At 39.9% G+C, this 8,046-nt stretch overlaps 1 long non-coding RNA gene across 9 annotated transcripts in view; it reads right to left on the bottom strand.

Annotated features, from left to right (window-relative positions):
• The window catches only part of LOC114010943 (uncharacterized), a 19,548-nt gene extending 12,012 nt beyond the window's left edge, over positions 1-7,536 (bottom strand). For 6 of the 9 annotated variants that reach the window (XR_008748206.1, XR_008748202.1, XR_008748201.1 and 3 more), the window contains exons 1-2: positions 3,319-4,045; positions 2,907-2,959 (exon numbers count right to left, since the gene is read on the bottom strand). This is a non-coding gene — a long non-coding RNA (uncharacterized LOC114010943). The other 3 variants (XR_008748203.1, XR_008748205.1, XR_008748204.1) reach the window with 3 other exon arrangements.
• Positions 7,537-8,046: the final 510 nt, after the last annotated feature.

Here is an 8,046-nt window from a genome sequence, read left to right as displayed (position 1 = left end):
AGCATGTGTTTAGGGTGAGCACGTTACACTCTGCCCAACCTGGCCTCCTCCACCCCGCATCCCTCACAGCCGCCTTCTAATCGCAAGCATGTCCCCTTCATTGGTCTTTACGCTCAGGTAGTGACTACCTGGGGCACACAGCACCTTGGGGGCTGCTCCAGGCCCTTCACCCCCCGTAGCCGGTCCCCATCTGACTGGCAAAACCTCCCACCAAGTCACCTATGCATCACTTTATCAGCCGTAAGGATGCGGTTTGGTCCACGTCAATACCTGCGGGCACCACCTCACCCCTCAGTTTGCTCCCTGAAGGAATCGGTCCCAATTGTTGCCACCAAGAAATTTCAGCAGCAGCGAATAAATCTGCCGAATCCAAGTCTTTCATTTGTAACCATTGGGCTCAAACGCATAATTTAGCCAAATTATCAGCTGCCTCCATCTTCCCAGGGAACGAGTGCAAACAACGTTTTAGGACCAGACATCTAAATTTAGTAGGGTTTTGAATAATTGATAGGCTGGTGTGACAGAAGATAGGAACTTATGTTTCTAATCATCCCGAAGCATTTCTCCTTCCTCCCACCCCCCGAAATGAAGTCACTTTGTTTGCCGTTAAATATACGGAAGATGTCCACTTAACAAGTATAAAATTGTGATAGCATTAAGAGGTTATCCGTGGTAATAAAAAGCGGGGAACATGCCTGGGAATGTGATCTGTAAGGCAGATAATTTTTAAGGATGGGGCTTGTCCTTGCTTTGTCTGGGGAGAGGCACATTAGCGATCCCAGGGGAAAGGCGGGGGGGCGGGGGGGGGGGGGGGGGGGGCGGAATAACGCGTGTTTCCAAATGAAGATATTTAAAACGTGTAATGTATTTTGGCCTGTTACTGTAAGCTGTGTTTGATGTTTTTCCTATAAAGCCTAAATTAAGCCTCCTAGAAACGGCTGTGTATCTCCTGCTCCTAGCTGCAGCAAAAAACAAAATAGGTTTTAAATGTCTATATCACTGCTACGGGCGTAAGCTCTGACACACGGGTGTCGTCGTCCTCCCCGGATTTTCTTTCTCCCTCCTTCCATAACGCAGCCCCAGCACTGAGATAACCCACCTTTACATTTCAAGTTCATTTGAAATGTAAACTTTTAGCAAATAAGCGGTGGCTTCTGGAGCCGGATCGCCGCAGTGACTGGCAGCACATTCCTTTTTCTCCCTCCCTCCCCTCAGCGTAAGGGGTTTGAAATACCCATCAGTGTCAAAAGAAACTGCGCAGATCGCTGCTGCTCTAAATAAGGCAGAGCAATGTTCAGGGGAAAAAAACCTAACATACACACACCCCCCAAAAAAAAAAAAATCTCTCAATGGATTAAAATGACATTTCTGTACCGTGTCAGTACAGATGACAAAGCATCGTGTTTTGCATCATTTCAAAAAGATATTCTTTAAACAGATTTGGTGTATAAACAGTCAGCAGGCTTTGTTTGAAACATTTAAGATCAAAAGTTAGGGGAAGAACAATTAATATTGCCTATTAAAATCCCCTGTTATTGTTAGATACACATTTTGTGGTTACTGACTATAAATAAAAGCAAAGGAACAGAGCCACGGTTTCTCACCACTGCAAATACAAAAAGGCAATTTCCAGCTTTTTCCCTTTTTTTTTTCCTCCCCCCTGCAAGTTGCTCTTGGATGTGTTTGCTGAATAAACGGGATTAACTGTATTTAAAACAAGAGATAAAGAACAGCTTTTTATTACACTGAACAGTCTGCAGGGTTTTCACAGTCCTCTGAATGCACTTCATGCCTGGAAAAAAATATTCATATTTTACCTTTTTTAATGACACTCTGTATAGAATGAGCAAAAATATCCTTCTATTTGTAATCATACAAATATGGAATCAATAGGGAATGATTAAAAAAAAGGGTATTTTTACTATTTCTCTTTCTGTCCAAACATTGGAATGATTTTTTTTATTATTTTTTTTTTCTCCCCAGTTTTGCAGCAGGATGAGAAACCAGGGAGGAAAGTATTCATTTTGCTGGAGGAGCTTTCCCCTTTCCTCTGGCTGCAAAAACTCACCAAGCACTGTTAATACAAAACTAATGGCAAGAGTGCGATCCGAGGAGCCAGCCTGCAATCAGCTGCATTTCAATGGAGGCTTTCTCAAAAAATAGGTACAAAGAAAAGAATTTAGACAAATTTGCCTCTTAACCTTTAAAGATTTCCTGACTGTTCCAGTATGTCCTTTATTACATTAATTTTTTATTTAAATTACACCATTAACTGGATATGAATTTATCAAGAATACATATATTGATTTATAAAACAGTATCATTAATTATTATAATAGCTAGATGTAGCTGATATTACAAAGCCATTTAAAGGTTTTTAATATAACTTGGACATACATAGATAGATAGACATTATGGACAAGACTACAATTTAAACTGGCTACCAGCAGTTAATGAAATCCTTGATTTATTTTCTCGTTTAGAGATTGATTATATTGTCGCTTTGTAAAACTATTTATTTTATGCCATTTTTCAAAGGATGTCTCAATAAAAGGAAAAGATAAATAAAATATCCAGCCAAGTCTCAAAGCATATTTTCGTTTATACTTTCTTTTTTAATACTGCTGCTGCTAATTTATTACAAGTTTGGAGACTTGTCACCTTCACGAAGAATTGGCTTTCCTGACAGTAGCTCTGTTTGCAAATGCACAGTTTCATATATTTGGATTTTAAAAAAAAAAACAAACAACCAAAGAAGGGGGGGGGGGGGGGGGGGGCGCGGGAAAAGAGGCCGTCTTCCCAACAACATCATGTTTATTTCCTAAACCAAAACCCAACAAAATGCTTTTCCAGCATAGATTTCTTAGACATATTTTTTGTTTAAGCTGTGGAAAAATGGGACTTACCCTAGTGCTGCAAAGCAGTCAGTCATGGAGAACATTTTGATTTAAAATGCAATCTGAAGAGAAAAAAGAAAAAAAAAAAGGAATAAGAAAAAAAAAAAAAGAGAAGGAATGATATAAACAAACAGTACACCACTTTCAAGTTTCTCCTAAAATGTTCCTAGCTTAACTAATACATTGAAAGTTTAAATCTTTACACATTGTTCTTGAGGGGCTATGTCTCTTGACTCTTTATTTATATCACTTATTCTTGTCTGGCAACATATGTTACCGATTTATTATAGTATTTTTTTTACTGTTAGCCAGACAAATGTAAGGGCTAGCTGAGGAGGGGTAGTTGCATCTGATGAGTTTAACAATTGCAGGGCATCCTTTAGGGGTAGCCAATGGGCTCTTTTGAAGCTATAATACTCACCATTAACCATTTTCATGCTGACATATTTTTATTGTCGGAGTTGGGGCTTCCCCTGTCGTCAGCTTCTTTTGTTTCCCATGGCTTCGCGAGGAACGGGGTGGTTGAGAGCGGTTCGTCCAGCAAAGGCTGTCGTAGGCACCTCAAACTGCACTTTGATAGCTTGGCAAATAAATCTGCATGGGGTGTTGTGTCCCCCCAACTGAATAAAAAGGCATGCAGAAAATAATACTTAAAAAAAATCTAATTCTATAATGCACGACGAATGCAAACAAACACATAGGCGGTCAGGTTTCTCAGTGCCATTGCTGACACCGAAAGCTAACAAGGAGGAAGGCTCTTCCCACCACAGCAACACCCCCCAAATTCTCATATTAAATGGATGCCCCAACAGCAGATGGAGCAGTGGCAAGGACCGGCGGTGAGCTGGGTGTCATGTTTTACGTGTGGCGTTTTTAGGTGACCCATTCTGCAGTAAGAACTTGAACTCTCCCCGCCTTTTGCTTCCTACTCATCTTCCACCCTGTCTCCTTGTTCAATGCCAACAGGTCCCTGCAGCTCCCCTGGGAACTGTACCTCCCTTTGCTGCTTCACTGCTGGAGCCCCAGCTCGAGCTTCTGGGAGCCAACAGGTCCCCACAAGCCATGGGGATGTAATTCCGAACATAACACCACAACCACAACTTGGGTGCTAAAGCAAACCATGACACCTACTGGCATGTCCTACCGTATATGAGACGCCTACCACAGGACGCTCATGGGCACCAAAGATCACCAAGCAGACTTCAGGGCATGCTCCAAATTTCCTGCTGACGGGAATTCAGTCAGACCTTTAGGGGAAGAGATAAACAAAAAGTTGGGTTTAATTTCCCTGGCATCTCCAGGAAACAGGAATGAGTAAAGCCATCACAAGACCACAGGGCCAGAGCAGGGATCTTCTGCTGGGGAAAAGATACAGCGGTTTGGGTGGAATACGAGGTGTTTCAGGTAGAATAAATACAGGGATTGCAATTAAACTCACAGGGTCCCTTGAAGGGGAAGATTGCATTGGTGGGTCACGGCTTGCCTCCTGGCAGTGCTGGTGGGTTCTTGACAAGTATCATGCGATATAGGGTTTACTGGGAGAAGAGCCAGTGTTCCCACATTTTTTTTGTTTTGGCTTAATAACAGTTCAGTTGTCCTGGGCTAAACTGTTTGGTTTTTAAATTTCAAAAAATAGCCAAACATTCCCTCTACTTATGTCAGCAGGTTTTGAGAAGAAACTGAACTTCCTAATGTAGGTCTGGATTCAGCAGCATGTAAAAAACTCGCATGGAAATGAAGATTTTCCTTTCTGCTCACTTTTCTATCACATGAAGGCAGCCTAACTTTCTTTTTTTTTCTTTTTTTCTTTTTTTCAAATTATAATTTAATTATACGTTGGCTGACCTTCTGCAACAATTTGCAACCCCAAAACGATCCTGTGGAAGCGAGTCTCCAAAGGCACGCGGCGGAGAAGGCTGCAGGCGGGATGGGGGCACCAGGACTCCCCCAACGGAGGGTTGCATGTCCTGACTTCTCCCATTTCTCCTGGAAAGTTTTATTTAGGCAGGCGTCACTCGTGTCCTGAGTAAATATCAAATATTTGGTGGCATTACTGAAGCTTGGAGCGTGTGGATTGTTACCTGTTTAATTTTCTATTGTAAGGACATCGCTAGGAACTCCATAATAAAGCTAATAGCCTCCCTTAAATTTGTTTATTCCCCTTAAACCTTTTTTTTAATTATTTTTTATTTTTTATTTGTCTGGGGGGGGGGGGAGGAACAGGGAGCGTGGCTCGGTCTCTCAATCATTCTCTCTCTGTTTTGTCCATCACCTTGGTTTCTTTCCCCTGTTTTTGACCTGCACTTTTTCTGGATCAGACACTGGCAGGTTGAGAGGTAATAAGAACCAGATGGACATAGTGCAGAAATTGCCCAAATGGGTACGAGAATGTGGGGAGCTGTCAGGCATGGAGAGAAGCTGGAATTTTTCAGCAATAAAATGGGATTTATCGCCACTCTACCACAGTCATTGCCGACAACCGTTTACCTTGACAGAAACCCCATTCCAATAGGCCACTCCGATGCAGATTTTTTTTCTTTTTTTTTTTTTTTTTTTCCAAAGAGTGATGATTGGTATTTGTTCTAAGGCTCAAATGGCCTGCACTAAAGGTGAAGCATTAGGCCAAAGTCCTGTATTCCCTACTGAGGCAAATGAACCTGCTAAAATAAGTTCCTTCCACAATAGCTGTGTAATTGAAACCAGAAAGTGAGAGAATTTGATAAATTGCTTGACCCTGAAGGAATGTTAAGGTCATAAATTTTCATTGCTTTTTTTTTTGGCTTCTTTTTTAGAAAAAAAAAATTATATATATATATTGATTATGTTTAGTATTTGTCCCCAAATTCCAGCCAGCTTCCAGTTCATTAGCCATTACTTTGCCATCCTCTCCCCACAGGCCACTATTACAAGGTTTAGAGCGTTCCTACCTACACCTTCCTAGGAGGGCTGAAGGACACAAAATACTCACAAATGGCAGCACTTACACACTACTGCTAAGGAATCTGCCACATAAAGCACTAACAACCCAGAGTGGGGGGTTTAGCAAGTGCAATCCCTTTAGAAAGACAAAATAAATAAAATAATAATAATAATAAAAAAAACCCCATACTGTACTTGAAGAATGATGGCATAAAAAAAGGTCTGCAAATCATTTACAGGGAATCAAACATTTATTGTTATTCTCACCTCTTTTTTTTTTTCTTCCTCTTCTTACTTAGAAATGGTGTTGCCTTTTACTTGAAAAAGAATGATCAGTGTTTTATTGAATAATAGGTACAGATGTCCCTTCAAGCTCTAAAGACACAAACAAACCCCAAACCCTGCAGTATCTTAACGTGGAAATACACATTTGAAGAATAAATAAAATAAAAATAAAAATAAAAATAAAAATAAAAATAAAAAAATATAAATAAATAAAAATAAAAACAAAAATAAATAAAATAAAATAAAAAAGAAAAAGGATGAGAAGAATTAGAATATCCAGCAAGGTAAAACCTCCAGCCATGCTCCGCTTGCTGTGCTTGCAGCCATCAATGAATACAGCCATGCTAAAATAGCTCCCAAGAAGGAGCTGAGGGGAAATGCAGAAGTATTTTGGGTTTGTGCATGTTGTTTGGGTTTTTTTCCTGCAGTGTAGAGGTATTTTGGGTTTGCGTCTGTGTGTTTTTTTCCTGCAGTGTAGAAGTATTTTGGGTTTGTGTATGTAGTTTTTTTCGTGGAGTAGCAAAATTTACTTCTGTAACTGTAGCAGCTTCTGCTTCACAACTGCTTGAAATGTGCTATCATATAGTAACTGCTTTTTATAATCCCGCTGCCTTCCCCCCCCTCCCTTTGAATATAACATTTCAGAGGCAAAAGTCTCATTGTCGCACTTCAATAAGGCGTTACACTTTACATAGCCATACATACTTAACCCAACATGAAGCGAGTTAAATAATCATTAGCACAGTAACCCATCGCTATCAAAAACTTATTGGTCCTCTAAATTTTAAATTAATGGCCTGTCTCCCTTGTTCTCTGCATGTGTGTGTCCGATTTTCAGCCACTTCAGTGCAAAGTCATAGACGTTTTATCAGCACATATTAGATGATTTGCATTATTGACATTTCAATTTAAAAATATATTAAAAAAAGGCACAGGGAAAAATAGTTCCTGCTGACTTGGTTCATCCCTAGACCCCTGATTCTTAAGTAACTCTTCTGAGTGTTAATTAGCAGCCAATATTTGACAAACCGACTAAGAAATGCACTCTGCTCTTCTCTAGCCAGGTTGTTCTAGCTCAGATAAGTTTCCTTGAGAAAGCAGGGAAAAGAGAAGCTAAAGAAAAAAAAAAAAAAAAGAATTGAAACGATGCCCCCATAAAATCCTAGCAAAAAACTCAATAATTTATACTCACTTTTTCTCTTTTGAGAAGTTAAATAAAACAATGGTGGAGTTAGGTTTTTTTTGCTTTTTGAGGGAATTTTTTTCCCCCCATAAACTTTCTGGCCCAAATCCCTTCTTTCCTTTTTGAGTCCCAAAGTAATTGCCAGTTGTTTTAAGACAGTTACTTATCCAGAGAATGAAGGAGTATCGGCTGCGTTTCAATTAGAGAAGGAAAAAAGATAAAGACTTGGAACGTAACCGAAAAATGCAAAGTGACATATTAGGATGAGAATTTTCATCTGTTGCTGTATAAATATTTTAATAAAAGTTCTAAAATAATGTGTCTGCCTCCTGCTCTATAAAAAAGAGGAGATTATGAAGTGTAAATGATGCAGCATAGATGTATAGATCCAACTGGGATTTTTCACCATTAAGGAGTCTCTTCATGCCTCTCCTCCAGAAGTTGGTTTTAGAGCCATTTCAGACCCCAAAAAGTATAAATCTGGTAAGTATAAATAAAAGATGGCCAGCGAGCGGCTTCAATCACTAATATTTTTTGCAAACTAATGTTCAGCTGATGCAACTCGATTTTGTTTTGCATCGCGTTAATGTCACGGCGGCAACGGCTGGCCTTTATTCACCAACCCTTTGAGTCAGCACTTTGAGACATCTTTCAAATTAGGTCATACTGCAAATTTGCCGCTGATACAAAGGTTGATTAAGAGACCTTCGCAATTTTAAAGGGATGTCGTGTGAGGAGAATTAAGGTCTGGATGATAGTTCC

The sequence above is a fragment of the Falco peregrinus genome, chromosome 7 (assembly GCF_023634155.1).
Source record: "Falco peregrinus isolate bFalPer1 chromosome 7, bFalPer1.pri, whole genome shotgun sequence".
NCBI lineage: Eukaryota > Metazoa > Chordata > Aves > Falconiformes > Falconidae > Falco > Falco peregrinus.
This window is presented reverse-complemented; position numbering and strand designations above follow the sequence as displayed.